General features: G+C 44.3%; 1 protein-coding gene across 1 annotated transcript in view; it reads left to right on the plus strand.

The window, feature by feature from the left end:
- The window catches only part of LOC126199385 (histone PARylation factor 1), a 107,102-nt gene that overhangs the window by 766 nt on the left and 92,167 nt on the right, over positions 1–14,169 (plus strand). The gene's annotated exons all lie outside the window — the stretch shown is intronic.

Below are 14,169 nucleotides of genomic sequence, written 5' to 3' on the forward strand. Positions count from 1 at the left end.
ATTATTACTACATTGTGCAGTGGCTATATCACAAAAATTAAGTGCTGAAGATAAATGTTTGAGTAAAGAATTTACGTGCCATGTTAAGTAATCTTCAACTGTTTAGCAACTTTAATTTAAGAATCATATTTTAAGCCTATTCTGCAGGTATGGAGTCCATTTTTTTTGTCTTTGATTTGCTGTGAAATTTGTTGTAAGATTTTATTCCATTACACTGGTAACTATTAGACACTTCCATTCATGGCCTCCTGCATCCAGATAGTTTTCTGGGGGAGTTGCTAGGGAGTGTAGAAAGCAAACTGTGCCTGCTGGAGCCCAACACATAGGCAACCCCGGGGAGAGAGGGATTCTGAGTTCCTCACACACTGTTGGCAACTTCTCATGTGCTTACTAGTTCGACAAAACACAGTTTTAGGCACAGGTAATGTATTTTTATACCGCTAATGGTGTCAGCTGGACGCAGAACACTTGTTGAAAGTTCATGACATATTAAAACTGTGTGCCAGACTGGGACTAGAACTTTAGCTTTCATAAGCAGAACACTTGCATGCGAAAGACAGGGCTCCCAGATTGTCCAAGTCTGGCATACATTTCTAATCTAACAGGAAGTATTGCATAAGTGTACACTGTTGCAGAGTGAAAATTCATTCTGAAAACACCCGTTGCTAGAAGTTGACCAGCTTCTGCCGACTTTAGCCAATCCAGAACTTGGGAGCTCTTGTTCATGTCATTGAGAACAAATAGTAGCTATAGCCATATTCTGTGAACCACTGTTGAGTGAATGGCAGAGGGTACTGCTGTTTGTACCGTGTATTAGGATTTCTTCCGATTTCATTTTAATATGGAGGATGAGGAAGAGGATTGCTTAAATGCATTTAGATGCACTTTAATTAGTCTAATTGTGTCTTTGTGGTCCCTGCTGGAGTGATGTGTAGAGGTTATAGTACATTCCTAGCTTCCTCATGTATTATTGGTTTTTGAAACATTGTAAGTTGACTTTCATGGTATAGTTGGTGTCTCTTAGGCATCTGCCAGTTTAGGTTTTTCAGCATTTCAGTGATGCCCTTCCATCAGTCAAATAGTGACCATCCTTGCTGACCTTCTTTCTATACATTTGATATCCCCTATTAGCCCTGTTTGGAGTGAGCCCCACACAATTGTGCAGTATTGTAGAATGAGTTTTTTGTAGCCAGTCTCCTTTGTGTAAAACATTCTCAGTCTTCTTTGTGTGTCAAGCCTGATTAAAATTAGTTTTCAACAATCACCTGTTATTTTCGTCAGGAGCAATTGATCACCAGGAGAATGTTTTATACAAGGATGTGCTTGTGAGAAACTTCAGTCTCAAGTTTCATTTTTAGAGTGATAGCATTTTTTCATTATATGATCAATGAAGTGAAGTCTGACATCTATTTTATCAATGAGTAAGCGTATGTAACCACTCGATTGATTTCTTGGTAAAAGATACCTCCAGCCCCCTTGCATTTTTCAGTTTGGCACAGACTTAAAGATTAGGCTTTGCTATCAGTTAGTTTGTTACCACAACCACATTTTTTGTTTTCACATTTGTTGCCTTTTCCAACTAGTCCGCAGCTCGTGGTCGTGCGATAGCGTTCTCGCTTCCCGCGCCCGGGTTCCCAGGTTCAATTCCCGGCGGGGTCAGGGATTTTCTCTGCCTCGTGATGACTGGGTGTTGTGTGCTGTCCTTAGGTTAGTTAGGTTTAAGTAGTTCTAAGTTATAGGGGACTGATGACCATAGATGTTAAGTCCCATAGTGCTCAGAGCCTTTTCCAACTCATAAGCAAACTGTCACCTTCCAATCCAATCCAGACCTCGAACTGTCTATTGCCACAACTAAGCTTTCATGGGGTCCAATACCAGAGAAACCAGACTGCTATTATAACAATAGCCGTAAGGAAGCTGTGGTTGAAAAGAGAGTGAAACAGTGTTTTAGCATATCCCTGATGCTTCTCAATCTATACACTGAGCAAGATGTGAAGAAAAACAAGGAGCTATTTGTAAAGGGAATTAAAATTCACTAAGAAGATACTGAAACTTTGAGGTTTGCTGATGACTTAATTCTGTCACAGACAACAAAGGAATTAGAAGAACAGTTAAGCAGATTGGATAATTTCTTAAAAGGAAATTGAAAGGTGAATATCAGCAAAAGTGAAATGAAGGCATGGAATGTGGTGTATTTAAATCAGGTTGTACTGAGAGAATTAGATTAGGAAATGATGCTAAAAGAAGCAGATGAGCTTTGTTATTTGTGCAGAAAAATAACTGGTGGTGAGGGTATAAAATGAAGAATGACAATAGCAAGAAAAGCATTTCTGAAAACGAGAAATTTCTTAATAATGAATATGATTTTAAGCCCCAAGAAATCTTTTCTGAAGGCATTTGGAGTGTAGCTTCGTATGGAAGTGAATCATGGATGATGAAGTTACAGAGTAGAACAGAATAGAAGCTTTTGAAATGTGGTGCTGACAGAAGAATGCCGGAAATTAGAAGGGTAGCTCTGACAATTTTTGTGAGGTACTAAATGGACTTTTTTTTGGGGGGGGGGGGGAGAAATGTAGGTCATAAATTCATTCAAAAGTGCGAGTGATTGATAGGACTCAACTGGAGACAAGATATTGTAGCTTTAGTAACAGAGGAAGCTGAGCAGGGCTAAAAATTAACAGGGGAGACCAAAGCATGACTACTGTAAGCAGGTTCAAATGGCTGTAAATTGCAATAAGTATGCAGAGATGAAGGTCCTTGCAGAGGATGGACTTAGTGTGGAGATCTTATCATACCAGTCTTCAAACTGAAGCTCACAACAATGCATTATTTTAAGTAACTGCATATGCATAAAGTCTGAAGTGATTATTAATATTATATGCCAGGTTATTAATATAGAACTGGAATACAAAGGTCCCAGCTCACTTCCCTGTGTGAAGGCAGTCATCTACCATTGACTCTCCATATGAGATAATACTGTGCCCCCTCACTTCCAACAAATCCTCAGTCCAGCCACAGATTTCATTTAATACTCCATGTGTTGTTACTTTCTTTAATAAGCATTCGGGTAATAACCAAGTCAAAAACCACATACATATGGAATTCCAACAATATTGGTGGATACTAATGGGTGGCAGGATTGTTTCAAAACACAGATGCAGCTAACTATGGCGATGCTGACAGATGAAAGGAAACAATTTTTCTGCACAGCCATGGCATGTAGCCACAGCATGGCAATAGCTAATGTTTATATTTAGAGTTCATATTTTATCTAAGATATTGTGAACAATGTGATAATGAACTAGATAAGGCAGCAAATTGTGGAACTGACAATGTTAAATGAGTCAGGAGAGTGCATATGGAACTTTAAAACTAACAAAAAGAGATAGAACAGACTCCAGAGAATTGACTTAGTTTTGAATGCCACTTGCAACAGCATAGAGAAAAAGATTGTCATTTGTACAATACCAAAGGGAAAGAAAAAATTTAGAGGATGGAAAGAGATCAAGCAGTGATGCAAACACAATATACAGGTTGTATGAGAAGGTTTAGCTGCCTCTGGTTATGTTTGTAATGGTACTTGCTGATGGTTTGTATCTGCTCATTTTGCACATGGTACAAAATTTTTTACATACTGGTATACATTTTCTTTCCTTCTTTTCCATCAGTATTACTTCACAATCCTTTGATTCATTGCCCTTCGACCCCTGTTCCCAGATAGCATATGGTCGCGCTCTTCCTTCAACACCTCTCTTCTCAGCTTAGCAGATACTACCATGCATTGACCCAACTTAGTTGACCTACATAACAGGCAGATGTGCACAATGAAGTGTGCCTGTGTTGTGTACAGCTTGTATTTGGCATCAGCAGTTTGTGGTGTCTGCCACTCTGCAACACTGTAAGTCAGTGATTGCACTACTGTACCCTTCCTGCTTTGACTGCCCACATTCCTGTGTTTCTTGCCCGACTTACAAATGGCCTCATGGTCAAACTCTCTCTGTCTCAATGCCTACCTAGTGAGTCTGCTTGAAGGGTCTTTCAACCTCAACAACCATTTCAATGTGGCTTGGTTGGTTACCACCCTGAACTTCTTACCATACAAATGGTATATTACACTTAGTATCTCCTTCATTGTGGAGCAATTCCTTTCTGCATTATTCAGCTGCCAAGAAGTGTAAGACACAGGTTGCTCCACACTATCTATTACTTGACTCAAAAGACACCTCAATGCGTGGTTGAAAGCTTCACATGATAGTAAAAAGCTCTTTCTCATATTCTGGAAAAACCAACACTGGACTTATTAAAGCTTTTCAACCCCTCAAGTATAGCTTTTCATTAATTCTAGTTTCATTTCTTTCTTTTTGTAGTAGTTGTTTAAGTGGCCATGCAACATTTGTGAACCCTTTCATGAATTTTCTTTATTGATTGGCCAACCCCAAAAGTGATTTAACTTCTTGCTTGCTTAGGAGTCTGGAAATCCTGTACTACTTGTGTTAGCCTCGAGTATATCTTCCCCCCGTCTTGAGTAATTATATGCCCCAAATCACTAACTTCCTTCAGAGCAAAATGTCACTTCTCAGTGCTTAACAGTAGACGTGAAGCGCTTAACCTTCTAAAAATTTCCTTCAATCATTGCACATGCTCCTTCATATCCTTTGAGAACACAATTATATTGTTGAGGTACATCATATGTTGCCAAGGTTTCAAACCCATCCAACAACTGCTGAAATGTTCCTAGCAAATTTTTTAATCCAAATTGAATCTTTTGGTATTGGTAGGAAATACAGAAGCGTCCGATTCCACCCGTCTGCTTTGACCCATGACGTCACAAATATGGCGGAAATGACCATACACTACGACCCCAATATGGCGTCTAGGACGTCATTACGTAAACATGACCACAAACACGAAAATACATTGAAAAACCACCACACAAATGTTCCACAAAAAAACTAATGAAACTAACGGGACAAACATGGGAAATTGAGGGTTTTTGGGTCGGGGACAAAGTAAATATAAACAAATTTAGACACACACCACCATACCAAACCACACAAAACGATGAAAAAAAACCGACAACACAAAACTCCCCAAATTCCACTAAACACAATATCCTCTGGAATTGGACACTTCCCTTGACCTATATAGCTCAACAGCAGCTCCCAAACCCACAAATTGGAATCGAACACATCCCTTGACCTATATAGCTCAACATCAGCTCCCGATCCCACAAATTGGAATCAAACACTTCCCTTAACCTATATAGGTCAACAGAAACTACTGGTACCAAATCATAAAACCCAAAACTACAACCACGTACACAATCGTCACTACCTCAAAAAACACAACAAACCAACAATATTGGAATCGAACACTTCCCCTGACCTATTATCCTTATGACATCTCCACATACAGCCGTCCCTGGTCCGAGATGCCGGAACTTTAGTAAGCCTCATTTCTTCACGACATACTGAACACTTCATGACTTCATCCAAAAATCCGAATAGTTGAAGAAATTTTATTAGAGACAATGCACTGCCCCCCATCATTGCCGACAACCGAAAACTGTTGACCTTGTCAGTCATACCCATACCTAACAAAGGCATAAAAAAAGCAATTTACCAAAATTCACACACGACGAACAGAAAAAATCTACAATAATGTCGAAATAACAAAACTAAAATCGTTAACTCACTGAAAAATATTCTGCTGGAAGCACAGTCCCGATACCACACACGTACAGTGCTATCATGCAAATGAACCCCATAACCACCAATCGCAACAATACACCACCTATAAACATGCCACACATGCAAACTAAACCAGAAGCATCACCTAACTCACCACCAGAGAGCACCACCGATCACATCAAAATGACACCTACAAACACGCCACTCACAAACTAAATTCCGCGCTGTCGTGATGTCGCACACCACAACAGCCTTATGTCACAGGTCAAAGCCGACGGGTGGGATCGGATGCTTCGGTTGACCCTTTGTAATGACACCAGGAAACTGAGAATGCCATCATTGGTCAGTCCTCTGGAACCACATTCAACTGACAATATGCACTCCTTAAATCTCTTGTAGCAAAGTGCTGGTGCTGCCCCAAATTGTAGATGGTCTCCATGATATTGAGTATCAGTTACACATCTGTTACCACCTTACGATTTAGATGTTGGTAGTCACAACAGAACCTATACTTTTTGAACTGTTAGCTGATCTTTTGGGCATAACCAAGACAGCTGTCCCCCAAGGACTAGTGTTCTCTTCTATTATTCCATTGGCTAGCTACTGTTTAATGAAGTCCTCAATAACTGGCTGTAAATGCCAAGGTGTTCTGTATGGTTTACGATGTTTCGCTGCTTCGTGCCCAATTGGCGTTCTGTGTTGCATTATATCTGTTGCAGGCAGTGGGCCCTGAGGATTAAATAGGTTCTTGAATTCCAGTAACAGCTTTTCCATTTCCAACCTCATTCCTTATTTTAGATGCACCACATTCATAAGTAGCAGTTCTAATGACAGTTTGTGTATGACGATGGTTCTCTTGACATGTCCCAATTGTTGTCATCTAGAATGCCCGAATTCTCTACCATCAGCCTCTTGGTCACCTTTACCTCATTGGTGCCAAAATTATCCAAACTGACGGGTACTACCCTCCTGTCATCTCTCTCCAGTAAGTGTTCAATACCCACATCTACAGTAAACTCCAGTTCTGCACTCACCCAAGATAACTTCCCAGTGCCTTCTGGCTTTAAATCTTGCGAATTAAGCCTTAGGATATTTGTCAGCTGACATTGTTTCTCTAAGTTGCACCATGCATTGCCAAAGGTCAATTTTGGCATGATGTTTGAACAGAAAGTCCCCCAAAATTGTGCTGTAACCTTTGTGTACATGAGGCACTACTTCTACATAGTGCTGAAATTGCTGTGCCCTAAAATGAAACCTCAAAATTGCTGAACTTAATGATTCCACATCACTGTCCCCCACACCATGCAAACTATAGCCTGGTGGGTTTAATTGCCTCCTCCCTATGAGGTCCAAACTTACCATTGACATATGTACCCTTGTGTCCAACATAAATTTATATTTCTTGCCTCTCACTATTCCTACTACATCACCACACTCCGTCTCTGCATAAGTAGATTTGGGTTTCCCATTTATATTTAACATTTGCTTATTTCCCCTGTTCCTACATTGTCTGTTGCCCCTACAGTCTTGTTGTCAGTGTCCAGTCGCACAACACTTTTCATCTTTGGCTGACAACATCACCTCTAGACGTGCTCTGATCATCCATACCAATAACACTTTATATCAGCAGAAAACAGACCCCTGTTGGTACATCATTCTCCTCTAACTCTGTAGTCAACCTAACAGCGGCATAAAGGAGATATATATCCAAACCCCTGTAGCCCCCTGCCCAAGGTATTCCTGCCTGTCATAAGAGGCGACTAAAAGGAGTCTCATGTTTTGGCCTTTATGTGATGGTCCCCTGTAGGGTTTAACCTCCATTTTTCAAAATTTTCCCGAAGACCGAGCCAATTGGGGAAGGGTGCCTTACAGGGTGCATTGTGTCCATCATGCCTTGAAATCTTTAGCCCACTTTCTCATCATCGCACTGCAGTCCAGCTCATTCTCCATCTCTTGGGCGTGGATGCCTTCCTGGATGCGTTTTCCACCATGCACTATGCAGTGTCGCTTTTTGTGCCGATGATGACCATGGACTTCATTGCACCTCATATACAGCACGATAGCCAGTCCGTTGTGGTGAGACCTGCTGTGTACCCTGTTGGTTGTAGTCCCCTGACAACAAAGGCATCGCTCTGCTGATGTCTGCGCCGTTAACTCCCCACGAATGCCAAGGAGTAGATGCCTGTCATCCTGGGGCATCGGGACTCCCAGCAATGGCCATCCTGCCAGGTGGCCTTTGCTGCGGCTGGGTGGCGTCTGTGAGGAGCACTCGTGGTTGGAGTGGGTGGCATCAGGGTGGATGACGCGCAATGAAGCGTACCACGTCATCACTTGCTGGTGATCAAACACCAGTAGTCTCTAAGCGTTCCAAGTCTCAGTACAATGCAAGAAAATACGACCCTAAATCATTTCCCTCTCTAGCCACACCATGGGATGAACGCCAGGCTAAGGATGGCACCGAACCTTATTCAGCCCGGTATCTCATATGTACGAGAACTGATGGGGACTCTTCTGATTTGATGAAGCCACAGTTATTTTGTAGAGCATTTAGAGGACAGGTTTGGGGAGGTGGAGGGCTTGTCCAAAATTCAATCTGGATCAGTCTTGATCAAAACAGCATCCTCTGCGCAGTCATGCACTCTACTTGCTTGTAACAAGTTGGGGAATGTTTCTGTTACCATCACGCTACATAAGAGCTTAAATATGGTCCAGGGACCTTCTTTTGCCAGCCGACAATGAGCTGCGCACTAGTTTAGAGCAGCAAGGTGTTCATTTTGTGCGGCGCGTCCATCAGGGTCCGAGGAATCAGGTGGCACTTTACCCGAGAAGGTCAAGGTGACGGTCTACCGTAGTGATGTCAAGCCATATATCCCTCCCCAAATGCGGTGCTTTAAGTGCTGCAAGTTCAGCCATATGTCATCCCGCTGTACTTCCAGCATCACCTATCAAGATGGTGGACGTCCATCACACCCCAATAATCCATGTGCCCCACCTCCCGTCTGTGTCATCATTCACCTTGCTTGCCAGACTGCAGGATTTTAGAGAAAGAGAGGAAAATCATGAAATATAAGACCCTGGACTGACTGATCTACACTGAGGCTAAGAGAAAATATGAGCACCTACATCCTCTGGCTATGACCTCCTCATACGCTGCTGCTAAGAGAACAGTTGTAGCTCCCATCAGTGCCATGAATTCCAGTCGGCTTTCAGAGCCAGAAGGCTACACCTGCCCCCTTGATGGTGGGGGGGGGCACTCCCCCCCCCCCCCCCCCCCCTCTGTTGCTCCCGCACCACAAAATGGTCCCTCCCTTCTCAGGTTTCTGCTAGTGGGAAGGATGATGCCTGTCAGTGGCTGAAATGCCCAAAAGCAGCTGGTTGTAGGGCTTCACGATCATTCTCAGTCCCGGAGACTGAGTCAGTGAAGCCCTCCCAGCCAGAGAAACCCAAGGAGCAGTGACAAAAGTCCAAGAAGAAGAACCCTAAGAGCAAGGAAAATGTGGTGGTACCCACACCATCACTACTTACTAGCTCTGTGTCTGGGGATAAGGTGGAGATTCTGGCATCCGCTGAGGACCTAGATCTCGCCAGACACTCGGACGCAATGGACATAGACTGTTCAGACAATAAGTCGGTGGTTTCAGGTGACCCTGAGGTATAAACTGCCTCATTGAATGAATGTTCCATGCCTTCCGAATATCATGACGACGACATCCTCCAGTGGAATTGCTTCCGTTTTTCCCACCGCCTGGCTGAGCTACGGCAACTGTTAAGCTTTACACCTACTTTCTGCGTTGCCCTCCAGGAAACCTGGTTCCCGGCAGTGGGAACCCCTGCCCTCCAAGGCTATAAGGGATATTACAGGAACAATAGTGACTATAATCGAGTATCAGGTGGTGTTTGCGTTTATGTCCTAAACTCAGTCTGTAGTGAAACTGTGTCCCTTCAAACTCCTCTTGAAGCTGTGGCTGTCAGAATAAGGACGCAGGAAATAACTGTCTGCAATGTATAACTTCCTCCAGATGGTGCAGCACCCCTGAATGTATAAGCTGCACTGATTGATCAACTCCCTAAACCTTTCCTATTTTTTGGAGATTTCAACACCCGTAACCCCTTGTGGGGTGGTACTATGCTTACTGGCTGAGGCAGAGATGTTGAAACTTTACTGTCTCAATTTAACCTCTGCCTCTTAAATACTGGGGCCGCCAGATATTTCAGTGTGGCTCGTGGTAGTTACTTGGCCATTGATTTATCCATTTTCAGCCCAGGACTTCTCCCATGTATCCACTGGAGAGCACATGACAACCTGTGCGGTAGTGACCCCTTCCCCATCTTCCTATCACTGCCCTGGCGTCAGGCCCATGGATGCCTGCCCAGGTGGGCTTTAAACAAGGCAGATTGGGAAACTTTCACCTCTGCGGTCACCGTTGACACTCCTCCACACGGTAACATCGATGTGATGGTTGAGCAGATGACTACAGCAATCATTAAAGCGGCAGAAAACGCGATCCTTCACCCTTTAGTGTGCCCCCGGAGAAAGGTGATCCCTTGGTGGTCACCAGAAGTCGCTGAGGCAGTTGAGGAGCATTGGCGAGATGTACAGCACCATAAGTGGCACCCTTCCCTGGAGCACCTCATAGCCTTTAAGCGGCTCCATGCCCGCATTTGCCAGTTTATCAAAATACAGAAACAGGAGTGTTGGGAGGGGTATGTCTCTACCTTTGTGTGCCATACATCACCTTTCCAAGTCTGGACGATCAGACGTCTTTTTGGTTACCAGACCCCAGCAGGTGTCCCTGGCATTAACATCAATGGCGTGTTATCTACTGATGCAAACGCGATTGCTGAGCACTTTTTGAGCACTATGCCAAGCATCTGTGCCGGAGAACTATACCCCAGCCTTTTGCACCCTCAAACGGGGGATGGAAAGGAAAGTCCTCTCATCTGCTACAAGCCACAGTGAACCCTATAACACCCCATTTACAGAGTTGGAGCTCCTCAGTGCCCTTACACATTGCCCAGACACAGATCCTGGGCCAGATAGGATCCACAGTCAGATGATTAAACAACTCTCATCTGACTACAAGCGACATCGCCTCGTCATCTTCAACCGGATCTGGTGTTATGGCATCTTTCCATCGCAATGGCGGGAGAGCACCATCATTCCAGTTCTCAAACCCGGTAAAAACCCGCTTCATGTGTAGAGCTGTCAGCCCGTCAGCCTCACCAACGTTCTTTGTAAGCTGCTGGAACGTATGGTGTGTCAGCAGTTGGGTTGGGTCCTGGAGTCACATGGCCTACTGGCTCCATGTCAGGGCGGCTTCTGCCAAAGGCATTCTGTCACTGATAATCTTGTGTTCATCAAGTCTGCCATCCAAACAGCCTTTCCAGATGCCAACACCTGATTGCCGTCTTTTTTGATTTACGAAAAGCATAAGACATGACCTGGCAACATCATATCCTTGCCACATTATACGAGTGGGGTCTCCGAGGCCTGCTCCCAATTTTTATCCACAATTTCCTGTCGCTTTGTACTTTCCGTGTCCAAGTTGGTGCCACCCATAGTTCGCCCCATATCGAAGAGAATGGGGTGCCGCAGGGCTCAGTTTGAGTGTATCTCTATTTTTAGTGGCCATTAATGGTTTAGCAGCAGCTGTAGGGTCATCTGTCTCACCTTCTCTGTATGCAAACGACTTCTGCATTTCATACTTCTCCACCAGTACTGGTGTTGCTGAGCGGCACCTACAGGGAGCCATCCACAAGGCGCAGTCGTGGGCTACTGCCAGTGTTCGGCAGCAAAGTCACGTGTTATGCACTTCTGTCAGCATTGTATCGTTCATCCGGAACCAGAACTTTACCTTAATGATGATCTACTCACCGTAGTGGAGACATATCAATTCTTAGGACTGGTTTTCGAAGCCCAATTGACTTGGCTTCCTCACCTCCATCAGCTTAAGTGGAAGAGCTGGCAGCACCTCAATGCCTTTTACTGCCTGAGCAACACCAACTAGGATGCAGATCGTTCTATGCTGCAGCTCTACAGAGCCCTTGTACAATCCTGCCTTGACTGTGGGAGTCTGGTTTATGGTTTGGCAGCACCCTCAGTGTTGCGTTTACTCGACCCAATGCACCACTGTCATGTTCGCCTAGCGACAGGAGCTTTTAGGACGAGTCCAGTGACCAGCGTCCTGGTGGAGGCTGGAGTCCCGCCATTGCAGGTTAGGCATGCACAATTGCTCTCCTGTTATGTTGCACACGTTTGTAGTTCCCCTGTGCATCCAAATTACCGTCTCCTTTTCCCGCCCATGACGGTTCATTTCCCTCATCGGCAGGCCAGGTCAGGGCTTTTAATTGCAGTTCGTGTGTGATCCTTTCTCTCCGAACTGGTGTCCTTGCCTTTACCACCTATACTTGAGGTTTGTTCACGAACACCTCCATGGTGCACACCTAGGCCGCGGCTTTGCCTGGACCTTTCACGTGGCCCTAAGGACTCATTTAACCCTGCAACTCTCCGCTGTCACTTCCTCTCAATTCTCAACATGTACCAGGGCCATGAAGTGGTTTACACCGATGGCTCGATGGCTGATAGTCCCGTTGGCTTTGTCTGTGTTCATGGAGGACATATATAACAGCACTCCTCACCAGATGGGTGCAGTGTTTTCACTGCAGAGCTGCCTGCCATATCTCATGCTCTTGAGCACATCTGCTCATGCCCACATGAGTCATTTCTCCTGTGAACTGACTCTTTGAGCAGCCTACAAGCTATCAACCAGTGCTAACCTCGTCATCCTTTGGTAGCAAGCATCCAGGAGTCTATCTATGCCCTGGAATGGTCCAGTTGTTCAGTGATGTTTGTCTGGACCCCAGGTCACGTCGGAATCCCAGGCAACGAACTTGCCGACAGGCTGGCCAAACAGGCTACGCGGATACCGCTTATGGATATTGGCTTCTCTGAAACTGACCTGCATTCAGTATTAAGCCGCAAGGTTTTGCGGCTTTGGGAGACGGAATGGCATAACCTCAGTACGCACAACAAGCTGCGTGCCATTAAGGATACTATGAATGTGTGGAAGACCCCTGTGTGTGCCTCTCGCCAGGACTCTGTGGTTCTCTGTCGGCTCCACATTGGCCATGCACGGCCGACACATGGTTACCTCCTCCATCATGAGGACCCACCTCGGTGTTGCTGTGGCTCATGAATGACGGTCGTCCATCTCTTGCTGGACTGCCCACTTTTAGCCGATCTTTGGCGGACTTTTAACTTTCCCAGCACCCTACTTTCAGTGTTGGGTGACAATACCTCAACAGCAGCTTTAGTTTTACATTTTATTCGTGAGGATGAGTTTTATCATTTGCTCTAAGTTTTAACACATGTCCTCTGTCCCTGTGTGTCCTCCACCCTAGTGCTTTCAGGGTGGAGGTTTTAATGTGTAGCAGAGTGACTGGCTTTTCCTTTTTATCCTCATGGTTAGCCAGCCATGGTAAAACATGCTTTCTAGTTTTAAATCCTTTTACCTGTTTCTTGCGTCTTTGTGGTTTTCTTGACCCTTCTTGTCCAGTTACCCTTCAGTTGTTGTTGTGGTTTTTCCTTTCATTCTGTTTTGTGCTGTAATTCTCATTGTCGTATTTTCACCCTTGTGGCATTGTTTCCTTTGGAACAAGGGGCCGATGACCTTGTAGTTTGGTCCCTTCCCCCCTCTTAAACCAACCAACCAAACCCCTGTAGATATGTCTGGTGGCAGCCCCCTCAGAAAGGTGTCTAATTCCCTGTGCTTGGCTTCTTGCAGTTTAATCCTATTTACTTGGTCACTGTCACCCAGCTCATAAGTCTGTGCATTAACTTTCCATATTCTATGAGAAAAACTTTCAACCATCTCATTGTGTTTTTCGCTATTCTACTTAACTGGTCACAGATAAACCAACCTTGTGCTATTCCATTTTTTGTAGCATTACTGGAGGCCTTGTTTTAAATCCTCAAACTTGTGTCCATTTTTTATACCATCTGTACATCTCACAAAATATTTTCTCTCTTCTATCAATCTCAGGTATGTCATTTGCAATAGCTGACTATCCACCCAACCTACAATATTTGCTGCTACCTCCGAGTCATCCAAGGAGGACACAACATCCTCAGTTGATTTGCAAGAAAAGGGAGTAATAGTGGTTGCTTCATGTATTAGGGGCTAGCTGGCTTTGGCAATATCTCATTTTCCTTCTTAGCTGCCAGTTGCCTATGCAACTCCGTATTATCTGCTGGCAATTGAAGTAACTGATTAATTAACAACTGAATTGCTTCGTGCCCAAAAATACCTCATGTCCTGGACCTTGCCATTGTGGAACCTTTAACCACAATACACAACCAGATATAAAAATCAGTAATACAAAACAATAGTTTACAAACTCATAACCATAGCATACTGACCCATGCCCTATGCCTAATCATTAACCATTTTGTTTCAGTACACTGCCTAGCAGTATGGCC

This window comes from Schistocerca nitens, chromosome 8, assembly GCF_023898315.1.
Source record: "Schistocerca nitens isolate TAMUIC-IGC-003100 chromosome 8, iqSchNite1.1, whole genome shotgun sequence".
NCBI lineage: Eukaryota > Metazoa > Arthropoda > Insecta > Orthoptera > Acrididae > Schistocerca > Schistocerca nitens.